This window comes from Arvicanthis niloticus, chromosome 20, assembly GCF_011762505.2.
Source record: "Arvicanthis niloticus isolate mArvNil1 chromosome 20, mArvNil1.pat.X, whole genome shotgun sequence".
NCBI lineage: Eukaryota > Metazoa > Chordata > Mammalia > Rodentia > Muridae > Arvicanthis > Arvicanthis niloticus.
The window spans coordinates 12,896,978-12,906,054 of NC_047677.1; positions in this window are offsets into that span (position 1 = coordinate 12,896,978).

Sequence of the window (9,077 nt, forward strand, 5' to 3'; positions counted from 1 at the left end):
AACACCTACTTCTGGCCTCAGAAGGCATTGCATGAATGTGGTATTCAGGCATGCATTCAGGCAAAACATCTATATACATCTAAATCAATAATCAATCAACCAAACAATCACTTAATCAATCAATCAATAAACACACACAATGGTTGGGAAGTTAACTCTGTCAGTACTTACCACATAAGCATGAGATCCAGACATTGACACCCAGAACCTACATAAAAAAGACGTAATGCTGTCAAATATTTCTAATCTCAGAGTTGGAATGTAGAGGCAGGCAGACCACTAGAGTTCACTGTCCAGTCATTCTGCCCATTTGGTGACCTCAGGTCCAGTTAAAGACTGTTGGCAATCAGGCACTTCCACAGCCATCCCTGAGGGATCAGGCAACAATGGGACCATCAGGCACCTTCATGGTCAACCCTGAGGGACCCGGTGACAACAAGACACATCATCACTAGCTGTCTAGAGGTGACACATCTCCATTATCCCCTCTATTGCATGTCCTCCTGTGCATGTGCCACAGCCACATAAAATGTCGGGCTTTTCCTCCCCGCCCCCTTGCTTTCTTCCCTTCCTCCATCCAGAAGCAGACTCTGTGCCCCATTGCCCCTCTCCCTTTAATAAACCGCCCACGTGAGACCTATCACATGTGACTTTGTTGGAATTCGCTACTTAGTTCCATCAAAGACCTTGTTTCATAAAAGAAGGTGAAATATCCCCCAGGTTGATTGCTCCAAACCTGCCAACCTGAAACACACGCACACGCGCACGCGCACACACACGCGCACACACACGCACACATCCATCAGCTTGTTCAATCTGAGTATCCCCAGTAGCTTTCCCCAAGCCTCTGCCTTTAGAGTGAAGGTTTCTCATTTCAGAATGAACACTGTGTTGTTTTTTACTTTCTTGCAGAGAACCACGAAGGTGACAAAGAGGTTGGCAAAGCTTCCTGGGCAGTAGTCAATGTATTGATCATGTTCTCCAGTTATTATTGATGATTGCTTCACTCATTCTTGATCTGGCAGCCATGTTGATGCTGAGTATGTGAGGCTGTCCATATCTGCTTGTTGCAGTTTTAAGCAAAACTAATAGATGAAATAAATGTCCATTAAAAATTTGAACCTTAGTGTTCTGGTCAGCTGTTCTCCGCCTATTTTTTTTTTTTTTTTTTTGACCATGGGATGCTTTGTCAAGGGTCACCTGAATGCCATGGAAGTCATGCAGTTTTTTTCATGAACATCTCCAGTAAGTGCAGTAACTAGGTTAGCCTTAGTCTGCTAACCTAGACCTAGTCTTGGAAGCTTCCAGCCTCTGTACAATCTTATCTAAGCCTAGAATGTTTTCAGCCTTTGAGAAATCACTGCTGAATAAGCTCACCATTTCTAGTTCTTTCTGAGCTCTGGCTCGTTCACCTCAGATGTTCCAGTTCAAAACTCCTCTCCAAGCTGACTGAGTCAAACTGGCTTCTTTCTGCTTCTCATTGAATTGCCCTGCTTGGCTTCAAACTAGCTCTATCAATCTGTTCTAATCTTTTAGCTCCTCATTTTCTGTCTTGTTTTTGTCTTCACTTGTGTCTAGCTTGTTCTCTCTTCAACCTGTCTCTGTGCAACTATCCTGTTAAAACTGCCTCTTCTCTCTGCACTGCCCCTAAAGTAACTTCCATCTTCTTGTGAGAGTTGGACATATACTATTCTGTCAAATCTCTCTCTCCCCCCTCCCTGTCCCCCTCCACCCCCCCTCCCCTCCCCCTCCCTCCTTCTCCCTCCCTCTCCCTCCCCCTCTTCCTCTCTCTCCCTCTCCCTCTTCCTCTCTCTCCCTCTCCCCCTCCCCCTCCCCCTCCCCCTCCCCTCTCCCCCTCCCCCTCCCCCTCCCCCTCCCCCCCTCCCCCTCCCCCCTCCCCCTCCCCCTCCCCCCCTCCCCCTCCCCCCTCCCCCCTCCCCCTCCCCCTCCCCCTCCCCCTCCCCCTCCCCCTCTCTGATTCACCACTTTGTCTGCCATTCAATTGAACATCACTGTTAAACCTGGATGCTTTCTTCCACAAACTAACTTAACCTTTATAGTTTTATATTAAAAGTGTGTACTAATGTCCTAAGTGCTGAGCCACACCACAATTAAAAAATAACACAATCTCGGTTACAATTCAATTATCTTGCAACACTCTCAGCTTCTAGTAATCCTTACCCTACTCTCAGCTCCTAAGAGATCAACTCTTTTACACTTTGCAGATGCTGGTGATCATCTGGTACTTGCCTAGGCCTGGCTATTTCACTTAACAAATGTCTCCAGTACCATCCATGTTGTTACAAATCACAAGGATTTCTTTTCTTAATGACCAAATCACATCTCATTTTGTACATGCACCCTGTTTCCTTTGTTCATCAGAGACTGGACACTTAAGTTGTTCGGTTGTTTCCATGTCTTGACTATTTATTCAGTGCTATGATGTGCTGAGAGCATAAGAATGCAGATGTCTCTTTGACAAACTGATTTCATTTCTTTTACATATATGCCCAGGAACAAATTTCCTGGAGAATATGGCTGGTTAGTTTTATTTGTATGGGAGTACCTACACTGCTTTTCATTGTGGGTTATCGGCTGCTATTCCAACTAGTGATGTTTTCCACACACTCCTTAGCACTTGCTACTTTTTACTCATTTTGTTATTTCTTACTGGAGTGAGGTGTTTTCTCATTGTGGTCTCAATTTGCATTTCCTTGATGATCACAGGCGATGAGCACTTTTTTAATGTCGTTTTTCCTGCTATTTTTGTGTTATCTTGGAAGAAATGTCTCAAGTCTTTTTCAAAATCTTCTTTGTGTGTATGATGTGTTTTAATGTACGTGGGTATGATGTGTATGAGTGTGTGTGCACTGTGTGAGTGAGAGTACACATGTGCTACAGCATATGTGCAGAGGTCAGAGGACACCCCTGAGTGTGGGTGGGTCCCTGGCTTCTATTTTGTTTGAGAAATCTCTGCCTGTTGTTCACTGTCCTGGTTGGATTCTGTCCTTTCCGTTCCTTGCTTAGTGTTTCTGGTTTGTCTCTTAGTCATTTCATTTCCTTGAAATGCTAGTGACAACATGATTGACAAGAAGGACTATTTCTTCTCCCCACCCCAAGTCCACCCATAAAATCTCTTCTGTTTTTCCCTCCTAAGGAGATCCATATGTCTCCTCTATACCTAACCTCTTTGGGTCTACAGATTATAACTTATTATTTATTTAATGGCTAATACCCACATATAAACAAATACATACATACCATATTTATCTTTCTGGGTTTGGGTTACCTCACTCGGGATGATTTTTTTCTAGTTTTATTAATTTGTCTGAAAATTTTATGGTGTCATTTATTTTAACAGCTGTGTGACACAGCATTGTGCAATTATTATCACACGTTTTCTTGATCCTTCTGTTTAAGGGCATCTAGGTTTTCTCCAGTTTCTATTATGAAGAAAGCATCAATGAACATGGTTAAGCAAGTGTCCTTGTGGTGGGATGGACTATCCTTTGAGTATATATATCTAAGAATGGTAGATTGATTCCCATCTTTCTGAGGAACCACCATACTGATTTCCATAGTGTCTGTACTCATCTGAACTCCCTCCACCAATGGAGGAGTGTTGCCCTTTGCTCCACATCCTCACCAGCCTGAGCTTTCAGTTGTGTTATTGATCTTAGCCACTCAGACTAATGTAAGATGGAATCTCAAAGTAGTTTTGATTTGTATTTCCCTGATGGCTAAGTATGTTTAACATTGTATTTTAGAGGAGATGGGGTTAAGAGATAATGCAGAGAGAGACAGCTAGAACTGAGAGGCATTTGAGGGGTGGTGTAGAAACCTAGTGCAGTGGAAACTTCCTAAAATATATGAAGACAATCCTAATGACATCTCCAAATAATGAGGGAGACAGAGTCCCCACTGGCCCTCTCTTGTCACCAAACGAAGCAATGTAAGGACTGGGTTACTGAGCAACTGAGTTATGGGACAAAGGGGTCCCACGGAAATCACCAAACAACACGGGCTCTTGCCAAGACAATAGGTTGCTCTCTACAAACTGACAGCACCTACCCCCTGCTGAAGACACCAACTCATTGGACATGGAGTGGTTGATCTGGTGCCCACATAGAATGTTCACCACCATGATCTAGTGACTTTGGTACAGAAAGGGACTCTACAGGATTTCTAAAAGAGAATGGAAAATACCAACCCAGCCACAAAACATTTGATCTACAATTTGTCCTTCCTGCAAAATATGCTAAGGCAATGGTGGCACGAAGTTTGAGGGAGTAACCAACCAGTGCCTGATTTGACTTAAGGTCCACTCCACTCCAATGAGATGGAACCCATACCCATCATTGCTTGGGTGGCCAAGAACCAGACTAGATGGCCCAGAGACCTAAGGTAAAAGTAAATACTACTGTTTTTTTTTTTAAAGTAACAATAAAACGACTCCTAATAATATTCTTCTACATTCACGGATCCGTGCCTTACTCAGCCATCCTCATAGAAGCTTCCTCATGCAGCAGATGGGAACAAGTACAGAGACCCACAGACAGATGTCACACACACACACACACACACACACACACACACACACACACACACACACAGAGAGAGAGAGAGAGAGAGAGAGAGAGAGAGAGAGAGAGAGAGAGAGAGAGAGAGAGGGAGAGACAGACAGACAGACAGAGACAGACAGACAGACAGACAGAGACAGACAGAGAGAGAGAGAGAGACAGACACAGACAGATGGAGACAGAGAGAGAGAAACTTTGGAACACAGAGCTCTAAGTGGGAGGTCTCCATCAAATATCTCCCCTAAAAGCTCAGGGAACCCCTTAGAAAAGGAGGTTGAAAGACTGTGGGAACCAGAGGGCATGAAAGACAGCAGGAGAACAAGGCTTTCTGAATGAGCTCAGGAAAGCTCATGTGAAGTCACAGAAACTAAAGCACAAGCACAGGGCCTACGGGGGGTCTGCATCATGTCCTCTGCATATATATTGTAGAAGAATTTTAACCCAGTAAAATGGCTGTTCTGGTAAGGGGTAACATCCAAAGACCTTTTAGGTCTTTGTGATTTGGCTAGAATGCAGATATGTGATATACACCTTTAATCCCTCCAGCTGGAATACAGCAATAACAACAACAAACGAAAAACCCCAAGGTGGGGAACCCACAAAAATAAAAATCAAAAACAAGCAAGCAGAAGCCCTATGAGACATAGATAGATAGATAGATAGATAGATAGATAGATAGATAGATGCAATTAAATAAAAGCTCAAAATACCAAAACAAAACAAAAAGCCCACAAAACAACATTTAGTTTGCTTTGTGTTGGCCAACTACTGGGTATAGGGCCTGCCCTTCTGTATGGCTGATATACCCAGTGAGACTCCATTGGGAAAACCTGATTTTCATGTTTGCTAGCAGGTATCAATTGTAAATAGCTTCTTGGCTAGGGGTGAGAACCTGTGTCTACATCCCCCTCTCAGTACTGGGACCCTCTCTGGCTTGTGCAGGACTTGTGAATGCCACCAAAGACTCTGCAAGTTCATATATGCATCAGTTCTGCTGTGTCTGGAAGACATTGCCTCCTTGGGGTCACCCATCACCTTACATTCTTTCTGCCTCTTCTTCTACATAGATCCCTGAGCGGTTAGGTGAGGAGTTGAAGACATTCCATTTAGGACTGAGTGCTCCCAAGTCTCTAACCCTCTGCAAGTTGTTCAGTTGCTGGCTTGTGTTAATTCTCATCTACTGCAAGAAGAAAAATCTCTGATGTGAGCTGAGTAAGGTGTTGATCTATGGATATAGTAGTAGGCTATTGGGAGCTACTTTATTGAGTTGGGGAGTTAGGGCTCTCTACTTGAAAGAGGTGTGTACAAGGAGCACAGGAAGGCAGCGGGACCATTTCCATGTTCTTAATCCATCTTTGTGCTGCTCTGTAGAAGTTCTTCATCTTAGCATCTCTCAACCGGTAGACATTGCTCTTCTGTCAACACTAGATGGAGACCCACATCCGGGTTTGCAGCGAATTCAAGTGTGGTGTGTTGTTCCCTTTTTAGTACTAGAGGGCAATCTATTTTCTGGTTTGTTGTCATGAGTTATATAGCATAAATCAGGGATTTGCTAAAAAAGGAATTTCATCCCTCAAGCCTTTCCCTGGGCTGGGGCAGACTTTCAGGAATCTTCTCAGTCAATAGGGAACTGTGATTTTTTTCTGTCTAGCTCAGCTCAGATAAAATCACTATGGCTCAACCAACCATAGGTTTCTACGCCTACCTGGTTGGCCATCAATACTATAAGACTGTCACACTGAGCCCACAGCCTGGTTAGATGAACACAGCACTAGAAAGGACCAATGTCTACACTACTATAGGGTGTCTATTGTTGAAGTGAGTTCCACTGCAAGCAGCCACAAGTGACATTGGTCAGATTAAAAGTCTAATAGACTCAAGGCAGATGGTTGTTGGTTATTGGGCTGCACCTGGGGACCCCTTTGCGCACTGGCTTGGACATGAGTACTCTTAGGATGTATCTGAGTTTAGTTATGCTACTGTAGCACTGATATCCAAGCAAATTCCTGTACTAAACCCTGTTCTACTTTCAGCAATTAGAGCCTAGCTTTATGCTATGTGGTCTAAGATAGCATTGCTCAAAGCAGTTTCTTTCTTACTTAGACTGACTGGATAGCATCCCAGTTTGATAGCTGCAAGAATCTATACAGTCTTCAAGATGGGCACCCTAAGCCTGATCCAATATTGGCAGTGATGGAGATCAAACTTCAAGTCCACCCTACTGACAAGTGTCTGCCTGATACCAAGGCGGGTCTAGAGGCTCCATTTGTGAGTTTTGGGATGGGTATAGTAGTGTTTGGATTCTTCCTGGTGCCAGGATCTCAGCACAGAACACTGAGTTTCAAAGCAAAGTCCTAAGCTAGGTTTCATACTCTGCTCGCCATTGAATGAAGCCTTGCCTTCACTCTGCCATCTGAGTTTGGAGAAGCAAGCCATTCACCCAGATAGCCCAAGTTCTACCAGGTGAGTCCATTGGATGTAGGTCTTTCTGTTCTGTTATAGGGTAACTATTGTGGGTCTGTACTTGCTTTGAAGTTTAAGATCTCGTTTAGTTTCTTCTCCTTGTCTCAAGTGGGAGGAACCTATTTCTATACTGCTTGAAGGGGGAAGGAGTGACATTGATAACTCTTGCCTTCCTGTCTCCTTCAATGTGTCTTTTCATCTTATACTAGAAGAAGGTACTCTCCATGGGCTTCCTTAGTTCTTATTAATGTGTGTAATGAAATTGCAAAATATTAATTCACTTAAAAATGTTATCTCTTGACTTACTGTTTCCTTACATTTCTCTTTCTACAGTCCACATGACTTCCTTCTTAGGACCTGCTAGATCCAACTTTTTAAACAGTGACTGTCTTAGTTAGGGTTTTACTGCTGTGAACAGACACCATGACCAAGGCACCTATTAGAAAGATAACATTGAATTGGGGCTGGCTTACAGGTTCAGAGGTTCAGTCCATTATCATCAAGGCAGGAATATGGCAGTGTCCCAGCAGGCATGGTGCAGGAGGAGCTGAGAGTTCTACATCTTCATCTGAAGGTAAACAGAAGACTGGCTTCCAGGCAGCTGGGAGGAGCATCTTAAAGCCCACACCCACAATGACACACTTCCTCCAACAAGGCCATACCTCTTAATAGTGCCACTCCCTAGGCCAAGCGTATTCAATCCACCACAATGGCTCATGGGCTTATACAGTTGAATGTAACAACAACAACAAAATTATCGCCGAGCAGTGGTGGTGCACTTGGGAGGCAGAGGCAGGTGGATTTCTGAGTTCGAGGCCAGCCTGGTCTACAGAGTGAGTTCCAGGACAGCCAAGGCTATACAGAGAAACCCTGTCTCGAAAAAAAAAAAAAATTATCAACAGTGAAAGAATCTGAATGTACAATGACCAGAACTGAATAAAAACCAATCATGGACTTCTAGCAAGCGCTTGCTGTGTTGTGCTGCGACTTTGCTGCAGTCTTGGTTTTGAGTACACGTGTGCACTTACCTCAGCACATCCTGTCTCGCCATGTAATACCAAAGAACATGTCCTGGTACTCCTCAGCTCAGATTTGGGATTTTTTTTTTTCTGTTTTGAATTATAATTTTTTTCTGTTCATACTAAGTTTTCCACTCTTACAGAAACTAATATGGAAAACAAAGACAGTTAACATTTTCTTTTCATCATTCATCAAATTGGGATGCTTTTCCCATTGTATTATGTTAAAAATGTTTTCTCTTTTAAGCTGCTATTTGAGTTCTTGACTTGAGCTTCATAAACCTTTCGATTATTTTGGACTTAGGATTAACAGAATTTCCAACAATCCCTGATGTTTACATCCTTCGCCATGTTTCTACTACCTACCGGAAGTAGCATTCTCAGCACTGTCGATTGTAAGTCAACATATTTGAGAAACCTGAAAAATATTGAGGGCACTCTGCATCCTGCAGTATCAACTATCCAGGCAAGATCTAACTTTATAAGAAGATAATACATATACATTTCATTAGCATGTAAATTCGCGTTTGTCCTCAATAAGTGATGAAATACTATGTATACCAAAGAATTATTTGTAATTAAATTTCTTTGTGACTTATTACTGGTAGATAGATGTTTGATTTCATTTATTTTTATATACCTGAAATCACAGACTTTCTTGGGTGCAAAAGGATTGTAGATGGAAAAAAGCTAAATTCTATTTAGAACCAACTTACATGCTATGTCCACATTCTACTGCAGGGCGGTGGCTTTTTATCTGAGTAGTGCAGTTTATCATATCATATCATATATCGATAAAATGTTTCAACAGGTAACTTTGATTTCACCTAGTTTTATGTTCTGTTTTATGTTCTTCAACATGAATGTTTAAGTTTAATTTGTCATAAGGAATCATTTAATCGAGCGATTTTACGTTTGAGCTGTGACTGAGGATCTAGGGAGGTGGCAGAGACTACATGAGGACCGTTTTCTGCTTCTTCAATGTCTCTCTTAATTTTTCTTTCCCGTGGGATAA